Source organism: Triticum aestivum, chromosome 3D (assembly GCF_018294505.1).
Source record: "Triticum aestivum cultivar Chinese Spring chromosome 3D, IWGSC CS RefSeq v2.1, whole genome shotgun sequence".
In the NCBI taxonomy this organism is placed as follows: domain Eukaryota; kingdom Viridiplantae; phylum Streptophyta; class Magnoliopsida; order Poales; family Poaceae; genus Triticum; species Triticum aestivum.
This window is the reverse complement of record NC_057802.1, coordinates 540,484,549-540,498,384: the sequence shown is the minus strand read 5'-3', so window position 1 is coordinate 540,498,384 and position 13,836 is coordinate 540,484,549.

The following is a 13,836-nucleotide window of genomic DNA, read 5'->3' as shown; positions in this document are numbered from 1 at the left end:
CTCCCCCTAGATGTGTGCTATCTCGATGAGTGCTATGGACTGCACGACACACATATTAGGATCAACACTCCCCCTATATTTTATAGACATGGCAAATCTTGCAATAAGGCTAAAGCTAAGAAAGATAGACAGGAGCATAATGTAATAAGCACAAGATAGAATAAGCTCACTACGGTACGATAGAGTGCATATGTCTTACACCATATGATAAAAGGTCTCATGAGCACAAACCAAAGCAAACCAAAGCAAACGAAATAAACGAAGTTCAACTGACCCAAACACGACACAACTCGCAAATCCTACACTCTCTCCCCCTTTGGCATCGAGACGCCAAAAAGGCAGAGAGGACACCTACAACAATAGTGGTGGCTCAAGCAGAGTAGTCACTTGCACGCTCCCCGTCAGACTCTGCAGCTGGGACGGACTCCTCCTCAGACTCGGTCCACCGATAACCCTGCTTGCACATCCATTCAGCCTCTGGGGTGATGTGCACCTCTGACCCGCTAGATATGTTCTCGCCAAAGGTCCTGAAAATCCACTTGTCGCGGCGGCGAGTCTCCTTGGAAGCCACATGGGTCTGGTACTGCCCCTTTGCCTGCATATAGAACAAAACCTTCATCTTGTTCTTCAGTCGCTTAGCCCAAGAAGGCTCAGAGGTGGGAGGGATGTAACCCTCAGAGTTGTCCTCGTCTGCTGCCTCCTCCTCATCTTCATTTGCATCCACGTCCATGGCAGCCGCAGTATCAGCACGAGAGGTAGTGTTGGCCCACTGAGGCTTGATACGCAGGTTGATGGGCTCATGCCGGATCCAACCAGGGGCCTCAAACTCATCCTGAGGGTAGACCCGCTCCCAAGTACACTACAAAAAAAAGACACATCCGTGACACTTTGGGCCGAACGAATTTTTTTTCTGTCATACATATGACACTTCTATGACGATAATTGTGACAAAACCCGGTATCATCATAGATGTGGTGGGCTCCTACTTCTATGACAAAAAATCATGACAGAAAATGGGCTTTTCGTCCTGGGCGGGCCGGAGACACAGCTGCATGACATTCTTTGGGCCGTCCATGACGGAAAAAACCGTGGTAGAAGCGAGGGGGAGGAAAATTTCGGGGAGTTCCCGGTTACGGTGGGAGGTCGCGGGCCGAGCGATGCACGTTTCTCTCGTACAAGTACGCGCGTGTGTGCGAGGCGTTGGCTCTAACTGAACCCGAGCGAGGCGTTGGGCTCTAACTGAACCCGAGCGATTGCACTGCAGGCTACGCGTTACTGAACCCGAGCGATCGATCGATGGCTGTTAACTGAACCCGATCGAGCGATTCCTTCGCTACTGCTGCTAACTGAAGCCGATCGATTGGATGAACAGTGAGCGTTGGGGGGGGAGGGGTTGGATGAACAATGAGCGGTGGCGTTGCCTCTGGATGAATAGGACCCCGTGGTGTGGTGGAGGGCTGGATGAACAGTAGACGATGGAGGGGTGCCCGTGGAGGGGTGGTTGAACAGGACCCCGTGGTGTGGAGGGCTGGATGAACAGTAGACGGTGGAGGGGTGCCCGTGGAGGGGTGGTTGAACAGTAGCCGGTGGAGTAGCGCGTGGTGGAGGCTGGATGAACAGGAGCCCGTGGAGGCTGGAGGAGGTCGACGGAGGAGATGAACAGTATCTCGTGAAGTCCCGTTTTGCGGTACGCCACACCCCTTCCCATGAACAGGACCCCCGTTTCGACCGTAGGAGGTCCGTTTCGTCCGTTTTGCGGTACGCCACACCCCTCTCGATCAACAGGACCCCCGTTTCGACCATAGGAGGTCCGTTTCGTCCGTTTTGCGGTACGCCACACCCCTCCCGATCAACAGGACCCCCGTTTCGACCGTAGGAGGTCCATTTCCTCCGTTTTAGGGTACGCCAGACCCCTCCCGATCAACAGGACCCCGTTCCGAACGTAGGAGGTCCGTTTCCTCCGTTGTGCGGTACGCCAGGCCTCGTTTCCATCGCCTGTTCCGTCCAAGCCCTCCCGATGAACATGACCACGCATTCCGTTCCAACCCAGCGGGTTGGCTCCCACGCGTTCCGTTGCCTCCCGATGAACACGACGCATTCCGTTGCCTCCCCATGAACACGACGCATTCCGTTGCCTCCCCATGGACACGACGACGCTGTTTCTCCGTTCCGACCCAGCCATGTACACGAGCCCTGGCCGTACGTATGCGCGAGTAGGCGTTTGAGACCCCGCCCGTATGTACACATACGTGGCCGTATTTTCTTTCTTGCACCCTGGCCGCTGTACATACGTGTAAATGCTACGTGCGCGCCTCTACTACGACACGTACGCGCCTCTACTACGACACATGCGCGCCTCTACATCCACTAGTATATATGTACGTACACGTTTGCGACCAGAATGACAATGCTACGTACGCTTCGACCAGGTGGGTCCCGACTGTCAGGCACTTCCTTGCCTGCGAAGATGTAGCTGGTGGGTCCCAGCAGTCAGGGGGGCGAATCATTTTTTTGTTGCCCGGACGCACTTCCTTGCGTGCGAAGATGTAGCTGGTGGGTCCCAGCAGTCAGGGGGAAACATTTTTTTCATGAAATACAGTGGCCCATCCGGTGGGTCCCAGCTGTCAGGCGGAGGAATCATTATTTTCCGCGTAATAAGGAGGCACTTCCTTGCTGCGGCCGTGGACCCAGCTGTCAGCCTCTCCACGTACAGTCCACGTCTGATGGAAGTCATTCTTTGACCACGTTGACCACGCCGCGCCGAGAGCACCAGGGCGGTGGACGACGGCGAGGCCTAGGAAGGGGACGATGGGGAGCCGGGGAAGACGCGGGAGTGGAAGCCCGCGCGGAGAGGAGTACGAGGGTTCACTGGTTCGGCTGCGGTGTGAGGCTGCCGTCGCCGCAGGGCCTGGCCAACGGTGGGAATAGTAGGGGGCGGTGAGGCCTCCGCGGCAGCACAGCCGGCCACGGGAGGCAGGAGCATGCGGCATGACCGGCGCTGCTTTGGGCGGCTGGAGCACAAAGACCAGAGGTTGAAGAAGTACTACCGCCGTTGGATGGACATCGTACAGTCACTGGAGCTAGAATCGTTCATATGACTAAAGTTGACAAAGGCCCCCGTCCCAGTCAACTTAGTAGGCCCACAAGTCAGCCTCCCACCATGGTGGGTCCCAGCTAGCAGGGAGAGTATTCATTTTTTTATGCGTAATAAGGAGGCACTTCCGGTGGGTTCGAGCTGACAGCGGGGGGAACGTTTTTTCGCGAAATACGCTGGCCCGTCCGGTGGGTCCTAGCAGTCAGGGGGGAAACATTTTTTTCGCAAAATAAGGTGGCCCGTCCGGTGGGTCCCTGCTGTCAGGTGGAGGAATAATTATTTTGCGCGTAATAAGGAGGCACTTCCTTGCGGCCGCCTGGACCCAGCTGTCAGCCTCTCCACGTACAGTACTCTTCCGATGGAAGTCGGTCGTTGACCACGTTGACCACGCCGCGCCGAGAGCACCAGGGCGGTGGTCTGGACGACGACGAGGCCTAGGAAGGGGACGACGCGGAGCCGGGGAAGACGCAGCAGTGGAAGCCCGCGCGGAGAGGAGTACGAGGCTTCACTGGTTCGGCTGCGGTGTGAGGCTGCCATTGCCGCAGAATAACAGGGGGTGTGGGTGAGTAGAGGGATGGCCTGGCCAGCGGTGGGAGTAGTACGGGGCGGTGAGGCCTCCGCGGCATCACAGCCGGCCACGGGACGCAGGAGCACGCGACACGACCGGCGCTGCTTTGGGCGGCTGGAGCAAGAAGACCACAGGTTCAAGAAGCACTACGGCCGTTGGATGGACATCGTACGATCACTGCAGCTAGAATCGTTTATATTGACTAAGTTGACAAAGCCCTTGGTACGCGTCAACTTAGTAGGCCCATAGCTCGGATTTGGTAGAGAACATATAGCCCATTTGCGATTTGTAAGAATGTACAGCCCATGTTTTAATTCTAATGGAATTTACTACATCCCATTTATAGTTTGTTAAAAGTACAGCCCAACTTCTAGCTAGGACAACGATTAATAATTTCAAACAACCCCTCAAAACAGAATTCAAAAAAAATTCCCACATTTTGATGGGATCCGAAATATTTTTATCCGAAATTTCTAGTCAGGTTAAATATAATTTCAAAATAAAGTTGTATTATGTTAAAATCCAACGAAATATTGCGCGCGCAACAAGTAATGAAATTAAAATTTTCAAATTCCAAAAATAATATATTTTTCAAACTAATTACGTGTTTGGTGCATAGTAACTGTCCAGTTATTATAATTACATCCCATTTATTATTTCTTAAAGTCCATTTTCTTGTTAAGCCTAATGCATACCTCCTAGGAAAGTTTGCAGCCCAGCGGGGCGGAGAATAACATGTTGACCCGGATATTGTGTACAACTGTCGGCCCAGTTGCATTGCTGATGTTGAAAAAAAGGCCTGTGTAGTACAGTACAAACTAACATGGTTACTCAGCCCACATTCAGCGACGCCGGAAAGGCCCAAACAAGGCTTCTGTACAACTTTTTGAAGTCACTGAGCTCAATTAATAACTTAAGAAAAAAGTTAGATTATAGTGGAACCTAATTAAAAGCTGTCACGAGCAAATAAATAATTCAATGGGTCCCACTTGTGCGTGTGTGTGCGTGTGTGTGTGTGTGTGACAGAGAGAGACCCATCGGTCGATGCTCGTAAATACATCTTTCAGCCATATGCATTGCTGATGCTAAGTAAAAACTTATATAGTTGACACAATCATATAGAACATCATAGCACACCGAACTTGCATAGAAAAGTTTCACGCAGGCGGCACAATTAGGATGGAAGCAGTGGATCGCTACGGGAAGGGCTATGTTGAAACCAACGAAGTCGTACATAACGGTTCATCGTCTTTATCAATAACGGGGAAATATCTTGAATGTTGTGCAAAGAAAACAGACACACAACACAATAAGTTCTGCTAGCACATTAAGTTGACGTACAGCCCTTTCTAAAAAAAGTTCAGGTACAAAATTAGAACAGGTCACAATCAAATGTACTGGCATATCAGTGCTTCACACCCATAGCTCGGATTTAATTAGTATCTGACAAGATTCAGTTGTTACCTCAAATTAGAGCACATCCAGGCAGCCAACCCTGCCTCTTCTCCCAAAGAAGCAGTGGCCTCCGCCGCGCGATGGAGTAGGCCCTGTGCCATCCATCGTTCCGAGCAACACGGGGAAAGTCTGACGTTGACTCCTGTAATGGACGTCGTCGACGGACCCTGGCACCAGCGGCGGCGGCAGGACTTCGATTGATGGATTTACCACTTCTTCGACATGCACGAACACTCGATACAGGTACATCCCTAACGTGGTCCGCGGCGGCCTTGGTGGCGACGAATAGTACAACCCCGGTTCCTGCACTGGTATCTCAACACCAATCACCTTCGGTATGGTGGACGGCTTCTTCATCCATGCCATAACCGTCAGAGCCCAGCTGTCTGGAGGAACAAACATACTTACGAGCTCACCTCCAAGGTCGTTGATAAGCTCGTTCATGGACTCGCTGTTCCAAGCACGTCGAGGCATGCCGTGGAAGGTAAGCTTTGTTAAAAACTCAAGCTCAGAGGGCACCGAGCCCCATCCTGGGTGCCACCGATCAAAGCTCACCAGCGCGCCATCGCAGAACAAACGCCGGGAAGATTCGAACACACGACTGTAGTCGAAAGTTGTCCGGAACCTGACGGAGAAATCAGCCAGTGGCGGACAGACTTCGACGAGCAAGTCACTTATTTGGATGCTGTGCGCAATGCCAAGAGCTTTGACAAGGTCGTCCGGTGAGACGGGAGGCCGGTCGCCGTTGATGGTTACCATCAGCACTTTGCCGGCAAACTGGTCGTCAAGCGCCGCCATGCCACTGTTGAGCGACAGCACGCAGCGACCGAAGGCAGGACGGACCTCAGGATCTCTGGCTCGGAGATCCACGTTGACCGGCGACATGATAGTGCGCTTGAGTACATGGAGTACAGCAGGGGGATTTGGGGGAACTGGAGTAGGAATCGAGATTCCAGAGGTGGGGGAGGGGCGGGAGACTGGGGATGAAAAGGTAGCATGAATTTCGAGCACGCGCCAATATGCTCTCGGCGCGCAAGCGCACGAAAACACCGGTGGAGCCCACATGTCGGCCTAAGAGTCCTTATTCTTTCTTTTTTGGAGAGCCCGACCTTTTTTTCAGGATCTTTTGAGAGCCCGGCCTGAGAGTCATAATTGACCTGTTTGGCATTGCGTTACTACTCGGCCCATATTCAACGACACCTCACTGGCCCAAACAAGTGTACATCATCGAAAAGACACTGAGCTCAAATTATATAACTTGAAAAAAGGAGATATACTCTGAACACTTGAGAATGGTGATGCCCTCATTTAGCCCACCAGTAGTTCGAGACAATAAACAGTTCGAAACAACGATATATACAACATTCAAACATTGACTAGTGACTACTACTGACATAAACATCAAGACATGATAGTTCATAAGAAGTCTTGCTACACCACCAAAACACACCCATCTGCAGCGCTCAGACTCGTGATCCAGACGAGAATGACATTCTTAATAGAAGCAACTATTACATAGTAAGAGTGACATAGACGAGGATGACCAAATGTCAAGGAATATGCATAACAAAAGAAAGAACTACCCATCCAGAACCAGCAGCAAAGACAACAAAGTCATTCGAAGAGATGATCCAACACCATCATAATTTGTAGCCCCGCTTCAGCGACCAGTGATTCGGAGACACCAGTACTCCACCCTTTCGATGCAACAGCCCAAGTACCTATCAACCTGAAGGCTTGAACCACATCACTGCCTGTCGAGACATCCAAGGATCAAAGTTAATCCGGATGCCTTTGTCATTCTCACCTTCTTTTGGCTGCAGGCTGTATCGTTGACAATCAGGGGAGTTTGCTCCCGAACTCCTAGGGCTCGCCGTGTAGACACAGTTTTTCATAGCAAACAGAGCCTCTCTGCCATCAAGGTCCTTGCCAACGGTGATCTCCTGGTTAATCGGATAATTGAGTCCGAGAAACAGAGAGTGTGAACCAAGGCTGTTTACCCGCCTCCAACTAAAAAATCATAAAGGCCCCAACAAGCTGGTATCCCGCTCATAGACGTAACAGCCACTGTCCAGATACTCACATATTACACGGTGCTTGTATACAGTGGGGTTTTTGCAATATAACTTTTCCGGCTCATGTGTCCGAATGATCATCAGTCTTTTGCCGTCGTCTGATCGAGTGAGGAACCAGTTGTGCTTCCCTGTTTTTGGCAAAGGTGGTGTGATTACAAAGGGCAGTAACTGTAGGGACACTGCATCATATCAAAAAGGACAGGCATTGTTAATGTAAGATCAGCATTGTTCAGAGTATGAGTAGGATAATGCAAGAAACAACATTGATATGTCCCTGTTGGAACTGGGAGGAAAATACAGTGAAATGTATACTGGGTTCGAAAATATAGAAGTGCCATGCATGGTTATACTCATGTTATCTCGCAATCGATTCTTCAGAGGAAACTACCATGTCATGCATGTTATGTACTCCCTCCGTTCCCAAACATTTGTCTTTCTAGGCATTTCAAATAGACACAACATACGGATGTATGTAGACATATTTTAGAGTGTAGATTCACTCATTTTGCTCCGTATGTAGTCACTTGTTAAAATCTCTAGAAAGACAAATATTTGGGAACGGACGGAGTAATCATGTTCTGTCCTCACAAACAAATTCTTCAAGGTAACTAACAGACCATTAATTGTTATATACTCGTGTTCTGTGGGCAAATTTTTTGTGAGGATATTATTCTAGCCATTGATTGCTGAAGGGCGAATATAGGTATGTACACATGGTAAGCATTGCAGGATTTCACTACTTCCAAATATAGAGTTCTCCATATGCACATTTACTTCCCTAATGTATGATTAGATGAAACCAACAGTGTGGTGCATGTTTCTACATCATGAAAATGAGGAAACTAACATGGCCATTGATACACACTCATATTTAGTAGTAATATATAGATTACTGTAAAATAAGGATAATATCCATATATTCCTAACCGTTTGATTATTCAGGGTACAAATTGGCTGTAATGACATGGTCACAATCGCATGAATTAACTCATTCCAAATATAGCTGATTTATAGCGTCTCTAATACATTGCCATAGTTCTACTCAAATTCTGCTCAAACAGGGATATGCCAATCATCACAAAAAGTTCAAACAGTGTCATGGCGTCATCATTAACATGAGACGGAAACAACTTACACGCGCCGTCCCAGCAATACGTGGTGCCATCTGCTTTGTCGATCGCATAGATGATGCCATTGTGTTCAATAGCATCACAGAAGTGTGTATTAGCTTTGACGATGATCCACTACGAGCCAAGTTGTCTCCAGCTAAAGAAGGCACCGGCGCAAAGATAGGCGAGTCCGCGGTCGAACAAGGCAATTAGCTTGAAGTCTACGTAATTCGCATGTTGTGTGGGCACTTGGTAGATTACAATCTTCTGCAAAACAAGGTCCATCCAACTGACGTAGTAATCTAGATGAATTGGACCGCGATGGTAATACTCTATATAATCCAACGGAGGAAGGATAATCTCATGGGAGGTCTGGAAGTTCACGAGCACCAACATTTTACCGTCTTCTCTGAAGGCAGCCATCCAGTGGGAGTTCATGCCTACCCAGTACATACCTGCCAAGAAGTTTCGGGCGATGGTGGTCGGATCGATGTCGAGGGAAATGATGTACAACGACCCACTACATACCTGCAAAGAAGTTTTGGCTAATGGAGATCGGATTGAAGTCGAGGGGCATCATGCACGCCTCCGTATCATGGTGAGCCAATCTCGCAAGACCAGATATCAGCAAGCAGGGTGTCTTGAAAAGCTTAGGCCTCGCTTCGACGATGGCCGTGTGCATGTCCCTCGAGCATGCAGCCAGCCGCAGGGCGCTCAACATATCCATACACGAACAACAGAGGTCGAGGATGTCACTGGGGAGATTTCTCCAATCGCGGCTCGTATGGATGGTGCGCGGTTCGCGTTCGGCCATGGTGGAGTTTGGAAGGGGGCTTGATTTACGGGGGAGAAGGATGTCGGTGCTGGAGCGGCTAGCGAGGGAATAGTGGTACTAGGGGAGGCGAGTGAGGCGACGGTACACGGGGGCACAGTGAGATGGAGATGGAGAAGGAGATGGAGATGGAGTGGTGCTATGGGAGCGGAGAGGGAGACGAGGCGAGGCGCCAATGTGCTGTACAGCGGCGGTGACAGACTGCACAGTGCACAGGGTGAGGCTGACTTTGGTAACCCGAACAAGCCGCCTGGACTAGTGTCAGGCGCAGGGTGTTGTCACTTCACCGTGAGGACCGGATGAATAGTATTTTGACCATCAAGTGTACCACAGTTGTACTACTACTACTACTACTACTACTACTACTACTACTACTACTACTACTACTACTAGTAGGAACATGAGTACTCCAGTATTGTATAGCGGAAATAGGTCTCCCGTGCTAGCATGCCTGTTCACTCCATCGTTCAGGTATCATCCATATTGCGAGCGTAACCAAATTCTCGTGCATGCCCAATCAATGCCCTGCCGCGATGCATGCAGTGGTCGTTCTGGTGCATCAAGGACGGCATGCAGATCGTTCCACACTTGAGAAGAGGAAAAATGGAAAGGTAGAACGCGGCAGCAGAGGAAGAGAATGCTGGCTAACGAGGCTGGGAGGGGATCGAGCAGGAAGTTAATGCTCCACGCCTAAAGGTTTTGGGAAAACTTGATTTTCATAAGGTGACTTATGCTCACCTAAACGGAGGGAGTATTCCTTAACCAGAGAATCTTGTGTCTCCCACTCACGCGCTCAAAAAAAAACTACGACACATTTTTTTATCTGTTTGGATAGGTCCCACCTATCAGGAAGGATGGGCACGTACACGAATAGGTACGACTCATCAGTCTACCCGCATAGCCTTTTCGTTTAGTCTACCTAGCCGTCTAATCAACTGCCTGCACGCCACTTCTCCCATTTACTTCTCCATCGGGAACCGATTCTCCTCGGCTTCTTCACCTCCCCTTCGTCTTCATTTGCATCCAAACCCCACTGCGTTCACATTGTTTTAACCTCTTTAAATAATCATCTACTACTTCAGTTAGACTAGCCATCTAATCCTAATTCTCCAAACCATAGCCCTCCGTTCCAGCGGTTCCAAATGGCGAAAGAGATCGAGATGCAGGTTTTTAGCGTCCAACATGTCCTCGTCGAAGGCTCGATGCGCATAGTTGCCACCGTCACCGTCCACCCAAGGGTTGTTCGGCAGTGGATCAACAATGTATCCAACTCCCTTGAAAAGGTAGAGACGAGGGTCATCGGTCTCGACGGAGAGTACACGGAGCGTGCCCCTGGGAAGATCCAGCGCGCCGCCGTCCTTCAGCTGTGCCTCGAAGATGATGTTTTGGTGTACCACATCATACACTCGCCATCCATACCAGGTGAGCTTCACGATTTCTTGTCTCGGGAGGACGTATACTTCTGTGGGGCAGCCATCGAAGGGGACAGACAGAAGCTGGAGCCGTACAACCTTGATTTGAAAAGCATCGTTAACCTACAAACCAGAATCAAAATTCCTGTAGAAGATTGTGATAAATAGACAGCAAATTTTGTGCTCGGTACAAATCTTCAGAAGGGTGACGAGACGGTGGCATTAAGGTCGTCTGGATGGGAGAATTATCCCTTGACGTACGAGCGGATAAAATATGATGCCCTCGATGCCCGTCTGAGTTTCGAGATAGCTGCAAGGTCCAAAGAGCTTGTTGCGAAGCCGTCTCCCACAGAGAAGAAGAAGAAGAAGAAGAAGAAGAAGAAGAAGAAGAAGAAGAAGAAGAAGAAGAAAAGGCTGCACCAGCAAGAGGGCATTATGGATGGATGAACTATTTCATCTCTTGTAAAAAATATATTCCCTCTCGGTGTATATTGATATAGATGGACTATTTTGATGGTGTGCATGTCTTTGGAACAGAGTAGTAGCGTGGGTCCGCTTGACTATAAGGAACTATTTATCTGCATATATAGCTTTCTCTGCTACTCCTTCCAGTGATCGGTATGCAGTGCATGTGTCCGTAGACATGACAACTTGTCCATGGAAGTTCAACTACGGCGACCATCACGTTTCATCTCGCGATTCCCACGACGCCTCTCCAACCCACGGCACCACGCCCCCCGACGTGCGCCTCACCCCTCTCGACCGCACCGCCCCTCTACCTTTGTGTGCATGACATGTGGGCCACCTAAAATGCGGCGAGCATCAAATTTCTACCACAGCCACCCGCGATTCCCACGACGCCACTCGAACCCATGAAACCACACGTCCCCCGACCTGCGGCTCACCCCTCTTGGCCCCACTGCCCCTCTGCCTACGGGAGCATTACATGTGGACCAGTCACCTATCGGGTCCACATGTTATTGACTCAAAGGTAGGTGTAGTAAGGCGCTGAAGCTCAGTCCCGACGGCCCTGAGAGGGAAATGTAACTCCTGCGCCAGGGCTTGTGGTGCTCCCGCAGCACGAACTCGTGCCAAACTCAAGATTTGTTTCTTTACTATACATGCACGCAATGATTTAATGGACATTGTAATCTCAACATGTGATGGGGAGCTCTAAATTTGAATTTGAAACTTATAAAATGAAAAGATTCAAAACAAATAAACTGGGAGAGAGGGAGTATATCATAGGATGTGTCCCATACAAAATAAGTCCCCTGGTTTGTCACCGCGAAGATGCGGTTAGAAAGGAGCACAGCGTCTTCCTACTCGTACGGCAACAAATCGGCCGCAGACAGCATGGTCCGCCTTTGACCGCCATGTGCAAGGTTCGTGCTATCTTATTCAATCTCACCGTGGTTCCATCGTACCAATTCATGCGGTGGCCCGTTGCATGGCTGATCCGAATGTTGGACAAAGGTTCTACGGGAACGGTGTCACCGTTGTAAATGTTGTGCAAATTGATGTTGGTACCCTCCCGTACATATGCAAGCCAATCTCCACTCGCACCGAGCCTAACCTGTGAAACAGTGGGCAGGGGGAGAATTAGGAAATGGACACGGAAGTAGTCTTTAGAATACATTTACTACATGATCAAACTCATCTTACCTGCTCATCGGAGGAAATCCGAGTGCCCCTCAACGTCGGCATCTCAAGGGGCGTCAACTTGCAACTACGGCCACGCCGCGCTGGAGAGACCCCCAAGGAAACATCCTCGTGCGTTCCACGGAACATCAAGATGCATTTGTATGAGTAGTTTATCTTGTGAGAGAAAAGGATGAACGAGGGAAGGCCTCTAGAGATAGAGATGTACACTACTACTACCAATGTGCTGGCCCGTGCGTTGCAATGGATCCAAAGTAGTAGAATAATACTTGTTCACGTGCTTGAAATATAAACACTCTAGTTTTGATATACATGTGTCAGCAGACATGACATCTTGTCCATGGAAGTTGAACCACGGCGACCATCATGTTTCTTGTTTCTACCACTGCCACACCCACACGCGATTCCCACGACGCCGCTCCAACCCACGGCACGACGTCCCCCAACGTGGACATGGATCCTCTGACGTGGCTATCACTGCCTTGCCCTGCCTTTCCTTCGCAGACAGGTGGGACCCACGCTTATGGGTCCCACATGTCAGTGACAGAATGGTAGGATTGTTCGCGTCAGGGGATCCTCATCCCCCCGATGTGCCCCTCATCCCTCTCGGCCCCACCGCTCCTCTGCCTTTGTGTGCATGACATGCGGGCCAGCTGAACTACGGCGACCATCAACTTTCTACCACAGACACACCCGATTGGACGCGGTTTGCCTGCTCCGCTGCTGTGCTCCGATCCGTACTCCTGCACCATCGAATTTTCATCCAGCGGCTGTGACACATTTCGTCCCCGGCATCAATCCTCAGCTGGAGTACTTATGTACTACAGGTAGTACCCGCCGGTGTGGCCATCTACACCTCATAACGCCCCGACGCCCAGCTGTGGCACCCTCGCCACGGCCATGCCACCACCGACCGGTTCATCTCGAATGAGTGAGACGCGAACCACGCCACCACCATGAGAATGACATGTGGGCCAGCCGCATTTAAGGTCCGCATGTCATTGACTCATAGGCCGGGCACTAAGCCACTGAAGTTCGGTCCCGTGGGCCCCAAGAGGGAAATGTAACTCCTACGGCAGGCCTTGTGGTGCTCCCGCAGTACGAGCTCGTGCCAAAACTGGAATTTGTTTCTTACTACTACCAACTAGTACTAGTAAGGTACACGTGCATTGCACGCATGAGATTCTGGTGGTTTGTGCATTATGCTTCTACATGTGGAGCTTTCTGGATTCTAACATGTGGCAAAATCTGGTGGAATGTAAGGTTAGGCAAGTTTGATTAACTTAGTCGAGTGTTTGGTTCAAGCCACACCTTAGGCAAGCCACACTAAGGCCCCACATGACATACACACAAAAAATGTGGCAAGATTCCCTTAGGCTTGCCAACTTGTGGCCCTCATTTTGAAGAACTAATAACTTTTCCTAAGCTTAGTTGTGGCAAAGTTAGTCACGAATTAAGTTCAACCATGGAGTCTTCTAGATTATACATGTGGCAGAATCTGGTGGATGATATCCAACGGCCAGTAGTGCTCGGATTTGCCATCTTTGTACCGTTGGATTGGCTTCATCCAACGACCAACTTTCAAAGTTTTTCACACACTATATAGGCTGCATAGATATAGATGTGCCG